The sequence below is a fragment of the Furipterus horrens genome, unplaced genomic scaffold (assembly GCF_987537825.1).
Source record: "Furipterus horrens unplaced genomic scaffold, mFurHor1.1.pri manual_scaffold_6, whole genome shotgun sequence".
NCBI lineage: Eukaryota > Metazoa > Chordata > Mammalia > Chiroptera > Furipteridae > Furipterus > Furipterus horrens.
In genome coordinates, this window is record NW_028327176.1 from 68,924,833 (window position 1) to 68,933,258 (window position 8,426).

Consider the following 8,426-nt stretch of genomic DNA (forward strand, 5'->3'; position numbering starts at 1 on the left):
GATATTGGCCATAAGAGGCTCTTGTCCCTAATCTCAAACACAGACAGCCCAAAGAACATCATCTGAGCTGAGAGGACACAGAGTGTGTCCCTGCCTCAGCCAGGATTTGCCCTGGATAAGTCTGAGTTTAAAAAGCAAAAAAAAGTTTCTAAAGGCCTCTGCTTACAGCCCCCATTGCCCTGAGCAGACCCCTATCTCTAATAGGGATCACGCATTAATGACAGAGACTAGCCCTCAGGAAGATTAAAGGCCTGTATAATTAAAAAGATAAGAGCAGGCCTGGGAGAAGGAAATTGGGATTCAATTAACACAGCACTCTCCCCCACTGCCTGCTCCCCCGCTATCAAATGTTCCTCTGAGAAGTGCCCTCTCTACTTGTGAGAGTGAAAGGCTGAAGGGCTCTTATTTATGGCTGGGTCGGAGTGGGCCTCGGGCCTTCCTTGGCTGGGGAGGTGTTTACTTAGAGCCAAGGAGGGGAGGGAAGCAACACAAATCCTGCAGAAGGAGCAACAGGGTGCTTTTGACTCCTTTTCTCTCCTCATCTCAGTTCCTCTGATCTTCTTGACAGGGGAAGAAAAATACTCAATAGAAGTTCTATTTCCTTCCTCCTTCAGCCTGAGGCTGACACAACAGGCTAAGGGTCACTGCTGAGAAGGCTCTGTGAGGTTATTTGTGTTGGGAAACCAGGCCGCTTCCCCCTTTCCATCTTTCTCAGGTTTCCGTGGAGGCAGAGGGGAGATGAGGTTGGCGGAGTAGCTGCTCGCAGAGCTTGTGGACATGGACATGTGGGTGCCTGGCCCAGGAACCTCGCTCCCGTGGCTGCGCAGCTGAGGAACCTCGCTCCTGTGGCTCTCTTGAAGGCTCTGTGGCAGGGAGCAGAGTTCCCTGGTACCTGCGGTGTCAGCTGCTGTCGGCAGGGTGGGGACAGCAAAGGGCAGAAGCCATGGGAGTATGTCTCAAGGGGCTTTTATTTGCAACTCTCTTACTTCACAGCTAATAGTGGTTAAGGAGGCCCCGGGCCCCACGGCTCTATGGAAATGGAGGTCTATTTGGATGAATGGACTATGTTTTGAAAGACTCTGCTTTTGCTGGAAGATGGTGAAGCCCATGCTGCTGCAGCTCCTCCCTACTCTCTTTTCACAGGGGCTCCTGGGATCCTCTGTCAGAACCCTCCTCACTGGGAAGCAGCTTCCAGTCAGCTTGTGGGGCCCTTGAATCTGTTTTTGGCCAAGCCAACAGGGTCCATGAGCCCAAGGAGGATGGCCTTGAGGAAACCAGCCCAGGACATCTGGGACCAAGGAGACAGAAACTAGTACAACAGCTGGAGGAGTGGAGAAATTTGCAGATAAAGCATAATAATCAGGATATTAAATCTTGTTCCATGCCCAGTTCATCATCTGGAAGCTCTACTCAAGGTGGCATATTAACCTCATTTACTATGCCACAGACACCTCAAGCTCCGGACATTTAAAGCAAAACTGTGTGTTTTAACCATTCAATATCTTTTCCTCCCATGTATCCGGCTTCAGAAAATGCCTCAGTTAGGACTTAGTTGTTCAATCCACAAAACAAAAGCGATAATGCAGCTCTGTCTCCCCAAGTTGACAGAGTCAGATGGAGAGCCCAGAAACAAACACACTTTGGAAAACAAAATAAGAGGCAGATCACCAAAGCTGGAGACCCTGACTCTCCTTTCCCTCACTGCACACATCAGTTACCTCCTCACTGACTCTCAAAGCAGAGGCCCATCACACATGGGATGAAGATGCAGTAGCACCAAGCAAACTGGCCTGGGCTGTGCCTGTGAGAGGGTAACAACCAGTGCAGCCCAGTAGGTGACGGGCTCCCGGACTGCCCCACTGCCCCCGCCAATGTTTAGTATGGAAAACAGGGTTGACAACCATAGCGGGAATTTTAAGCCAGATGGTAAGGGAGAGTAGCTGCATAGAAGGCTTGCTGAACTGTTTGCAGCAGGCAGAGATGTGACTACAGAGTGAGGACCTTCCATATAATCAGCTATGTCCCTCATTTCCCAGGGGAACCATTTAAACTGAGAGAGGGTGTAGATGTCAGCCGCCAAGATGATTTCCTGGGATTCATGCCCCTGTCTAGTCCCTCTCCCCACTGATTCGGGCTGACCTGTGTAACTGGGTGGATATTAATGAAAGCCAATTGTGACTGCTGAGCCTAGATCTTAAAACATATTGCAACTTCTGCCTCCAATCTCTCACTGCAGGAAGCCAGTGGCCACATGATGAGGACACTCACGCAGTCCTACGGAGAGGCCCACACAATGAGGAATTGCAGCCTCCTGCCAGCAGCCATGTGATGAGCCATCTGGAAGCAGGTGCCCAGCCCCAGTTGAGTCTTCAGGTGAAGCAACCCCACCAATGTCTTGAGAGACTGAGTCAGAACCTCCTAGTTATACCACATCCAGTTTCCTGACTCGCAGAAACTGTGATATAATAAATGATTGTTATTTGAATTCACTGAGTTTGAATAGATAACTAATACAGAGGTGTTATGTCACCAAATTACATTTGTATTTTCACAATGTAGCCACAGTCATTGTCTCATTTTATTCTTATCCTTGTGCTGTCTGGCCCAAAAGTAGAGAAGCTGCAGCGTGGAGCATTCACATTATGCATGGTGGCAGAAACAGGAGAAGAAGCTAAGCATTCTAACTTCTAGTCCTTTCTCCTTGCATACAGTCCAGCCACTGAAATCACATGATGTGAATATCTGCATCCTGATCCATTGTCTCAGGTTTGCTCTGTTTTGCAAGAGCTAGCTGGATGCTCTCAGGTACAGGTGGGCCAGCACCACAGGTGGATTAGGGAGCTACCTCAACTTCAGTACAACCTGTTAAGCAAGCCCAAATATTTCCAGTCATCACTCGACAAGCCTCAAGTGCCTGCCATATGATGAGCGTCAAAGAAACCACGTCTACAGGATGCATTTCCTAGAGGCACAGCTCAATAGAGAGCCAGGGGGTAAAAGAAAAGAGAAAATAAAAAATAAGAAAGCTCTAACATTTGAGCTTGAAATGTCACAGGGAGCCAAGGAAGTTGTCTGATGGATTGCCCTGTCATCTCCAAGCCAAAAGAAAAAAAAATTCAGATCCATCAATTTGTTCCTGCCCTTTTAATCCAAACAATATCTTACAGCAGCAAAAAGCAAAGAAATTATTTTTTTTAGACACTCAACATTGTGTGGATTGTTGAGCACTTCACCAGAATGCAGCAAGAACTGCAGGTTTTTCAAATGTCTACATGACTTATTGATCCAGATTATATGTAAAAAATATACTACAACATATATGAGAGTCTACATGGTGCCATATGTTCATTTATTCATTCACTCACTCATTCATGGGGAGCCCAGTGTCTACATGGCTCTGCCCTAGATCATGAACATGAAGAGACACATATACATGAACTCCAACTACCCAGGTCAAGAACCATTCCTGCCTGCTCTGAACCTGCTCCTCCCTCTGACTGGCTTCCTGGTCAGTAGACATGTTCTCCAGGGTCTTCTCCTTGGGCCACATGCTAGGTTTCCACCACCTGTCCTTTGGATCAAAGCTTTGGCTCTTGGGCTCAGCTCCCATTGGGACATAGCTTCATCTGCAAAGTCAGCTGAAAAACTCCTTCCCGTGACATGAAATGATGATTGGCAGTGTGAGGCACATGCTGCAGATGTTTTGAGAAGGACAAGCACTTTAGGACAAAATTTCAGATGAGGTGCAATTTGATGGGGTGTTGCTGGTTCTCAGATGAGTCCTGCCTTCCCTCATGCTCAAGGCTTCACTCACACTGCTTCCTCACTGGCTCCCTTTTTCATCTTATTTGGTTCCTTGCGCTCAGTGACCTGCTCTCTATTTGAATTACCCACGCATGCATCTAGTGCTTCCCTTTTACTGTGGGTTGTCATCAGACATGATTATGTCTACATCCCAAACAATGTCTAGCACAGGGAGTAACAAATCATTCTCACAATGACCATCATTATCTACCCTCACTTTATAGATGATGAAACAAAGGCAAAGAGAAGTAAAATTGCTGCTCAGGGTCATACAGCAAAGTGGCAGAGCTGGGATTCGAACTCACTTCATCTGACTGCAGAGCCTGTACTCTTAATGCCTTTATAAGACTGGGGTATATTGTTTGCTAGTGACTCCATGTATGTCTGTTTGTAATTTCTGTCTAATTCTATTTTCTCTAAGGATCCAACTCAGTAAACAAAAACTATCTTTTATATTCTTTCAAATGTTTTATGACAGAAACAAGGAAACATTTCCTCTGATTTTTGCTCTCAAGTGTTCCATAGATGAGTTACTTCTAGCTCCCTCATCATCTTGGTTTCTGCTGTTGAATGTCATTGAGTGTGTAATAGACAGTGGAACCTAGAAGTAAGTACACTACTTCAAGTTTGGTTCCACCAGCATGGAGTAAAATGAGATGATGATTCTCTGTTTGAGGTGGAGCAGGTTGCAGATGGGTAGGCTTCGGGTAAAGCCACTTGTGAGAGGACAAGGGTGATACTGAGTCAAAAAAGTAGACAGACAACAAGGAGTTGGTAAAGAGTTAAGGAGGCTACAGGAAGGGTATACTCTAGTAAAAGTGTGAAGTGCTATGAAAGCTAAGAGAAGAGGGACTTTAAAGAAGCAGGAGGATTAAGGAGGATAAGAATGGAGAAAATGGACATATCTGCTGGTTTGGGGAGAGACGTCGAGAAGAGCAGGCAATGAGCCAGCAGGGTGACTTCTTGTTCTTCCTTGTTACAAAAGGAAAGAGAGGAGGACAGTGGCTGGTGGGAGGTGGGGCAGGCAGCAGGGTCAAGTAAAAGGTTGTTTATATACCATGGAGATGGGCACAGCGTGCTTTCAATAAGGAGAAAAGAGTGAATGCAGAAGTAAAGATTGAAGTTGTTGCAGCCAGTGTAGGTTGGAGGGAGCAGACAAAATGGAAGGTGAAGGAAGTTCTTCGCAGGTAGAGTCAGAAATCTCCGAAGGTCTGAAGGTGCAGAGGGAGGGGGCTTATAATAACCCTCACTTAGTGCTTATGGCCTGGTGCCACCTTGGCATAGGAGCAGGTATCTAACCGGACTCACCATTTTCCCAAAATCAGTATGCTCCTGGAGGACAATGACCCTACCTGGAACCTTACAACAAATGCATAAGGGGAAACGATTTGGAAAATATTCCCATCTGCATAAAAATAATACTTTAAAAACTGCTTGCATTTTTTGAGAGTTGCAAGAGTTTGGCAGTCACCTGAAAGAATGCCCAGCCCCCATTTTGCTAGCTACCTGGGCTCCATGACAATGTTTTCTGAACCCCAAATTGAAGTGTGTGATCTGACTTAGAGGTGTGCATGTAAGGATGATGGGACAACATATTGGGAACTGACCCAGCACATACAGGTAGAGTCACCCTTTGTGTAGTGATAAGAGAGTTTGAGTCGGCTAACTTGAGTTTGAGTCCTGGCAACATCCCTTACCTGCTCTGTGAGTGTGACAGTGTCTCAGACTCCCACAGCCAACTTCCAGCCTCAGACCATCTCATGGTGTTACAAGAATAAAACAGACCAATCTACTAAAATGGACTAAGTGATATAAAAGCACTTTATAAAATATAAAATGCTGTATATTAATATTATGATATTGCCCATTAACGGTAAGGAAGCCATTCTTTAAGTGAGATTTCAGAACCTGGAGTTTAAGCATTTGACGATGACTTGCCTGCGTGACATTTTTCCTCATCTGCATTTTTCAACTCGGTAATTTTTAGCAGAGAAACTTCATAGCCCCATACCCTCTAAAATGAGTTTGGAACTAAGTCAGTAGGTTTGGGGAAGAGAGTTTGGTGAATTGAAACTGATAATTCCTTTAGAGGGCTGGTCTCATTTTCTTGTGAAGCCAAGACTTGACATGCTTTGCATTGGAGCCTTAGAAAAGTCCCATGGCCTGTTTTGAAAGTGATACAAGACACATCCTTCCAGCCCTATTTGAATGCTGGGCACTTTCACAATATTTCAAATACAAAAAGCCATCTTAGCTTCTCGGGGGTTGAAATTATTATTCTCACTTAACAGATGAGGAAACATAAGCTCAGAAAAAATTTCAAACATCCCAAAGCCATACTAATAATCCCCAGAGCTGGAAATTTAACCCTTTCTTCAAGTCCAGTATTCTTTTCACTATACCACCCTTATTTAACAGAAGAAGAAGGAGGAGGAGGAGGAGGAGAGGGAGGGGGAGGAGGAGGGGGAGGGGGAGGGGGAGGAGGAGGAGGAGGAGGAAGAAGAATAATAATCTGTGAATCAGAATAATTATTTGAGCTCCTTCACATAGTATTTTGACTCAAGAGCTTCACCAAATCTTCTCATCCATCAGCAGGGGTAAGATTGACTAGTTAGTTATCCAGCAGGATAGACTACAGAACCCAGAGACCCTGCATATGGGCCCTCCTGAATGTATAGCACACTGGCACTGCAGGCCAGATAGAGAAAAGAATAGACTGCCCAATATACTTTGTTGGGAAAACTGTTAATGATAAAAAAAATAAAAAAAATAAACTAGATTAGAATTCTAGTTTACAGCATATCCAAAATCAATTCCAGGTGTTGAATAACTTAAATGTGAAAAGTAAAACTTGAAACTTCAGGGGAAAATGTGGGGAAATATTTTTATAACCTTAGGATAGGAAATATTTTTATTGTCAATATTAAAAAAAAAGCTCATAAAGAAGAAATTGTTAACTTTAACTATTTTGAAATTAAGAATGAGAATTCATCAAACTACACTATAAAGAATATGAAGAAACAAGCCACAAACTGGGATAAAATATTTGCAACACAAAATCAGCAACAGATTTTCAGAACAGAATTTTTTTTTTAACTCAGTAAGAAAAAGACAAACAATTTAACAAAAATAGTCAAAAGAAGTCATGGATAGTCATTTCACAGAAGAGGAAAGACAAGTTGTTAATAAACCTACACAAATTCATTCAATCTCACTAATCAGGAAGGTTAAATTTAAGACCACAATGAGAAACAATTTCACACCCCAAAATGTAAAAATCGGGTAACACCAAGTGTTGGTGAACAAGTGTAGCAAGCAAGCAATCCTGCTGGTGGGAGTATAAGCTGATTCAGCCACACTGGCGACAACTCAGCGCTGCCTGGTGCTTCTGAAGACATCTGCCCCGCAGCCTGAAGTTACTCCTCTGGGCACACACCACAAAGAAACGCCTGCCTGTGCAGTGAGACATTGAAAAGAATGTCCACAGCAGCATTGCTGTGACAGAAAGACATACTGAAAAAAAAATCAGCAGAGCAAATGTTCATTAACAGGAAAATGGATAAATAACTTGTGATCTAGTCTTCCACTGGAAGAGCACATAGCCTTGAAAAGTAAGTCCAGATGCCAACATCAATACACAGGAACCTCACAAACATACAGCTGAAGAAAATGAGAAGAACTAAACTGCACAAGCATATACCTTTCTTGACACTACCTAAGTAATTTAAAAATATGAAACAAAACATGATCTGTTGTTTGGAACACACAGATTTGAGGCCAGCTACAAATAATGGTAAAAGGAATAATGAACCCAGAATCCAGGACAGTGGTCACCCAGTCAGATGGAAGGGGCATGAGGCCTCCAGTGGTTGTACAGGTGATGTCCAAGCTCAGGATTTGTGGTGTTTACATTGGTGTTATATCAGTCTTTACACCTTATAGATGCTGTATAGGCTATTTTGTGAGCATGAGTTTGGTGGAGGACCTAGATGAGGAAAATTAATGTTTACAATTCAGATTGAACAGTTATCCAGTGCTCTGGGCACAGTTCACCCAATACTAACACTAAGCTCCTCATACTGAAGTCTGTTTGCATCAGTGCCTGGCACAGCAGCTGGAACATCACAGATACATAATAATCACTTGATAAGGTAATGACTGGTGGAGGATTGATTGGCTGGATGGGGGGACAGATGAACGACTGAAGGAGGTGACCAGCTCAAAGCCTAAATAATAAGAAGGTATTTAACAGAAGCTCTAGGACAAATGAGGGAAGGATGCAGAAAGCTAGGACTTGAGATCCGCGACCAGAACTTTTTTCCTCTTATTTCCTAAAGTCAGTCAATCAGAAAAAATTAGGATCATCTGATTTATTATAAGCCTAACTGAATCCTTCTTTACTAAATGGAAACAGGACTATTGGTATGTTAATTCTGTATAGTCCTCCCTGCACCACCCCATGCTCACCAGTAGGCTGGCCCCTCATGCTTTGCCCTGAACCCTGCTCCCCAAACCTTGCGACTTCAGTCTTTGAATGCACTTTGATTATGGTCACTTTTTTACTGATTTGCAAGCTTCCTGACCTTCTGGGCCCTGCCAGGCTGTAAGCCTGACAAAGGGAA